This window comes from Larus michahellis, chromosome 1 (assembly GCF_964199755.1).
Source record: "Larus michahellis chromosome 1, bLarMic1.1, whole genome shotgun sequence".
In the NCBI taxonomy this organism is placed as follows: Eukaryota; Metazoa; Chordata; class Aves; order Charadriiformes; family Laridae; genus Larus; species Larus michahellis.
The window spans coordinates 161,984,564-161,990,567 of record NC_133896.1 but is presented as its reverse complement, the minus strand read 5'-3'; positions in this window follow the sequence as shown (position 1 = coordinate 161,990,567).

The window sequence follows — 6,004 nt, the reverse complement described above, 5'->3', positions numbered from 1 at the left end:
TTTGTAATGCTTCTTTAGAAAGGAGATCCTAGTTGTTTCTCTTTGATGGTCTTTTCTATCAAGATTTGCCTTTGTGGATGTTTGTACTGGCAAGGGTAATTCACTATTTATGGTATGCAGAATTCATTAACGTTAGTTGCTGTACTGTGTTTTTTAATCACCAGCAACATGTGTTACAGGGTACAAATTTGCATCTGTTATGCCTGTCATTCTGAAGTGAGTTAGCAACTAAGACACTTTTAAAATGAGTTAAAGCCACATCAGTGTAGAAGTGAGGAAATCAGACTTAACTGATGATGTGCCACACCCACAGACACATTCCTCTGGCCACAAGAGTGGATTCACTGGGAGACCTCTACTGGCCTTTTCAGTCTGTTTCATATTTGGCTAAAACACACATCAGAGTTTTAGTTGGCAATGTATCTGGGCTAAAAATGGAGAGGAACAGGATTAGGTGTCTAGGCAGCTTTGACCATTTGCGTCTGAGGAATGTCTTAGAGCCATTATTGTTCTCTAAACTGAGCAGAATTGTATCATTTTTGCGATCAAAGAGTGTTAGAAAAAGAAGAGGTTTTTAGTGTTATTTTTTTCTGGGAATGTTTGTAGCCTCTGCTTTGGCAGTAGCTTGACATGAAAACACAACTGATATGGCAAATGTCTGCTTTAAGTTCTTTGTCTTTTGGCAGAATCATAGAACAATTTAAGTTGGAAAGGACCTCTGAAAGTAAGTTACTCTAACCTCCTGGTCAAAACAGGACTGATTTTGAAGTTAGACCAGGCTGCTCAGGGCTTTTGTCCAGGCAAAATTTAAATATTTCCAAGGATGGAGGTCTCGCAGACTCGCTGTGCAATCTGGTCCAGTGCTTGATCACTCTCAGGGAGTCAATTTTTCACTGATACCTAATCAGAATTTCTGGGGTTGCAGCTTGTGTTTTCTGCCCCGGGTCAGGCCATGGTGCATCTCCTGAAAGAGTCTCTGTCTCTCCACATAATCCCATCAAGTGGTGCCATACAACAATATATAACTGCTAATGCAACCCAGGAGGCTGTTGCCCTTTGTTGCTGCAAAGGGTGCTTTGCTGGTTCATGTTCAACTTGTCCACCAGGATACCCAGGACCTTTCCCAAAAAGTTTATTTCTATGTACTTTTCTGCATGCAGTAGAAAAGCATGCTGAGAGGAAAAGGTGGAATTTGGATCTCACGTTTAAGTAACTAAGTCTGTGATTTAATTATACCAGCAGTCTCTCCAGAGCCTTCCTAGAGAGAGGCTCCTGCTCCAAATTGTCCTTTGGACCGTATAAAGAAAGCAGTATAAAGAAAGTTTGGTCAGAAACCATACTTAGCTCTGGCAATGAAGACTGGTGACTAAAGCTGGATGGTTGATGAACCCAACTTCATGCAATGTTGAAATTAAATAGATCATCAAATTGTATTGATATTTTATTTTTAAATGTAGCATGATTGCACATTGGGTACATCTGCAAGGTTTTAGAGAATCTGGGTTACAACTTCAAATCAGAAATATTTTGGGTTTTATTTCTGGCAGACGTGGAGCGTCTAGTAAAAGTGCCCTGGAATACTATATTTATAAGCTTTGGTTTATAGTATCTGATTTTCCTTACTTTTGTTGGATTTGGGAGCAATATTTTTATATTTTCCATTAAGTGTTTTAACTAAAACTAAGCCTGGAAATTTGACAAATAAAATGAAGTGTATAAAAAAAATCTTGTTTTAAAGAAATCAAGCTAGATTGTATTTGGAAAAAAAAAAGGCTTATATTGTAAAAGGCTCTGGGTATCAAAACACTATTTAGAGTCCAAAGTATACAGAAGAAAAGGTGTTTTAAATGAGTATTTAATGAATAATAAGCTGCTGAAGCACTAGTTATTGCTGGCATTAGCTGGAAGGAAATGAAAACTAAGTGCTAAAAGGAGAAAGATATCTCTTTTATGAATAATAGTGTTTTGAGAAAAAGAAAGTTAAAATTTGAAACCTTGATTGTAAAACAATATATAGCAGCATGAGGCTTTACAGGCCCTTTCTATGTCAATTAATGCCTTCACATTTCACAAAATATAAAGATGGGAAAACAAATGGTGTCTTATAGCTGTCAAGCTGTGTGGTAAACATTTCAGAGCTGATCCCTTGAAAGGTGAACAAGTATTCTACTTAGCTTTTCCTCTTCATTTACAATTCAGAGTGACGCTGCTCCTCTGATGATTTTTCCTTTTACTTCCTAGTAAATTTCCTTTGATAGCATTTGGTCTTCTTCAACTCTGATGATTTTTCCTTTTACTCCCTAGTAAATTTCCTTTGATAGCATTTGGTCTTCAGTGCCCTTTTCTTCCCCTCTTAATGTTCCAGAGCTTTCTTGTGAGCCACAAAAGCTAAATATGTTTCTTCTCCAACTTGTGAAATAGTATGGTGAATATTTACTCATTCTGAACACTTTTTTCCTCTCCAGGAGTCATATACACTGGGAAGATGCATTAATAATGTAAGGAAGTAAAGCAAGGCTAGTCCAGTGAGCAGTATGTATTCCTAAGTATGTATATCCCAAGTGACAGAGAAGCCAACAAGGAGAGGTGGTCTACTGGACCTCATAGTCACCAACGAGGAGAAGCTTGTTGGGGATGTGAAAGTCAAAGGCGACTTTGGCTCTGGTGACCAAAAGATGGTGGAGTTGAGGATCCTAAGGGGAGGAAGGAGGGTAAAAATGAAGCTTGCTACCCTGGACTTCAGGAGAGCAGTCTTTGGCTTCTTCATAATTCTGCTTGGAAGAGTTCCATGGGATAAAGATCTGGAGGAAAGAGGGGCTCAAGACAGCTGGTTAACGTTTAAGGATCTCCTCCTCCATGCAACAAGCAGGAGGCCAGGCAAAAATGCCAGGAGGCCTTTGCAGATGAACCAGGAGCTGGCCAAACTCAAAGGCAAAATCAAATTATGTAGCGGGTGGAAACAAGGATGTATAACCTGGGAGGAGTACACTGAGCACGCAGGGATGAGGTTAGGAAAGCCAAAGCCAAAGAATTGAATCTGTCCAGGTGTGTTAAAAATCAAAGAAAGGGCTTCTATAAGTACATAGGTAACAAAAGGAAGACTAGGGAAAATGTAAGCCCATTGCTCAATAAGACAAATGCCCTGGTTGCACAGGATTTGAAAAAGGCCGAGGTACCAAATGCCTTCTTTGCCTCAGTCTATACTAGCAAGACTGGCCTTGAGGAATCACAATTCTTAGAGACTGGGGGAAAATTAGCAAGAAATTCTTTACTGTGAGGGTGGTGAGACACTGGAACAGGTTGCCCAGGGAAGCTGTGGATGCCCCATCCCTGGAAGTGTCCAAGACCAGGCTGGATGGGGCTTTGAGCAGCCTGGTCTCATGGGAGGTGTCCCTGCCCGTGGCAGGGGGATTGGAACTAGATGATCTTTAAGGTCCCTTCTAACCTGAACCACTCTTATGATTCTATGAAAATCTGGAGCAAGGAAGATGTAGCTTTGGTGGAAGAGGATCAGGTTAGGTAATACTTAAGCAACGTGGACACACATACGTCCATGGGCCTTGTGGGATGCTCCCACAAGTGCTGAGGGAGCTGGTAGACATCATAGCGAGGCCAATCTCGATAACTGGTCAATCATGTCTATTGGGGAAGTCATGTATGACCAACTTGATGGACTTCTATAATGAAATGACTGTCTTAGTAGATAAGGGGAGACCTGGATATTGTTTTCAAAGGACTTCAGTAAGACCTATGATGATAACTCCCATAAGATCCTCAGACAATGGGCTGAATGAGCAGGCAGTGAGGTGGATTGAAAACTGGCTGAATGGCTGGGTCCGGAGGGTGGTGATCGGTGACACAAAGTCTAGTTGGAGATCAGGAACCATGAGTGTACCCCAGGGGTCAATACTGGGTCCAATCCTGTTTAACTTCTTCATTAATGATCTAGATGATGGGAAGAGTGTACCTGCAGCAAATTTGTTGATGACGCAAAACTGGGAGGAGTGGTTGATATACCAGAGGATCATGCTGTCATCCAGAGGGACCTCAACAAGCTGGAGAAATGGGATGTCAGGAACCTCATGAGGTTCAACAAGGTGAAGCGCGAAGTCCTGCACCTGAAGAGGAACAAACCCATGCATGAGAATATGCTGGGCACCAGCTAGTTGGAAAGCAGCTTTGCAGGAAAGGACCTGGGGGTCTTGGTGGACACCAAGTTGAACATGAGTCAGCAATGTGCCCTTGCCACAAAGAAGGCTAATTGTATGCTGGGCTGCATCAGGAAGATTGTTGTCAGCAGATCAAGGGAGGTGACTCTTCCTCTCCACTCAGCACTAGTGAGGCCACACCTTGAGCGTGCCCGCAACAGGAGAGGCATAAACATACTCAAGAGAGTCCAGCGACGGGCCATAAAGATGATGAAGGGACTGGAGCACCTCTCCTATGAGTAAATGCTGAGAGATCTGTGACTGTTTAGGCTAGAGAAGAGAAGGCTCATCAATATATATCTAAATATCTGAAGGGAGGATGCAAAGAGGACAGAGACAGGTTCTTTTCAGTGGTTCCCACTGACAGGACAAGAGGCAATGGGTGCACACAGAAACTCAGGATGTTTCCTCTGAACACTTTTTTACTGTGAAGGTGACCGAGCACTGGCAGTGGTTACCCAGGGAGGTTGTGGAGTCTCCATCTTCAGATGTGTTCAAAAGCTATTTGGACACGGTCCTGGGCAACCAGCTCTAGGTGGCTTTGCTTGAGCAGGGGGGTTGGACCAGGTGACCTCCAGATGTGCCTTCCAACTTCAGCCATTCTGTGATTCCCTGATTCTGTGACACATAGGTTCCAGTCTAGGGGTAAGAATTTCAGTTCCAGGTGCTCATAATGAGTAAATACACCAGCAAAAAATTTGGTTATAAACAAAACCATAATCATAATATGTTAATCTACATAGGATATTTGGGCAAAATTACTCACCTTTCACTTTGTGAACCCTGGGCAGAATCAATGACTTTAATAAGGGAAATATATAAAGATTTCAGATTGTGGCTACATATTGTTCAGAGCCACTTTCTGTGGATTGTGTTACGTGGACCCATCAGTACTCAATATGGTTTGTTATGTTCTCAACATGTCTGGACAAGTGTAGACTAGTTTCGATTACTTTATAACTTGGGTACCTAAATGTAGAAGACAGGGTAGGGTATGCTATATAAAATCTATAAGATATATCTTTGGTGTAACAGTTTTGATTTTAGAATAGGTTAATTTTGGGTATCAACACTGCATATTCCTGATTGTACTCCCATGAAGTGCTCACCTGCTAAATGAAGGCACTAAACTTCTGCCTGATGTTGCTTTCAGATCAAGTCCTTCCTATTTTCAAAAGATGACCATACTGTATTTTCAAAAGCCATCTGGCTAGTGAAGAGCCAAACTCAGCAGTGTTCCCATGGAACTTAGATTCCCAGAGCCTGAATTATTTAGAAATTGGAACTAAGACCTTCAAAGTTACTTAGACTATTTTGAATGTTTTCTTCTTGTAGCCTAGGCATTTCTTTGTATGGTTGAAGAGGAGAACATGTCCACAAGTAAATGCCAGAGATATTATCCTACAAATAGCCATGCAATTTGTTCTTCCTGCATTTACATTAGCTAACCTAAATTTATTCTACCAGTAAATCATTCAAGCTGTGTAGGCAGAATGCATAGGGAACATCATCACAGCTTGAGTGACGATTAGCGTGTTTGAAAGAAAAATATTAAAATTGCCCATATTTGACAAGTTGTAACAAAACACTGAGTTTTAGTGTCATGTGCCTGCCTTCCTCCTCCTCTAGTGCCAATTTCTAGTACACGCATAGTTACATCTCACTGCAGAGTCTTTTTTTCTCAAGTCTTACAATGCTAATAGGGAAGTTTTTAATGTGTGACTTCTGAGTGGCATTGAACTGAGACTGTGGGAGGTGAAGCTTATGTTTAATGTGATTTTCCTTTTTAGCAAACT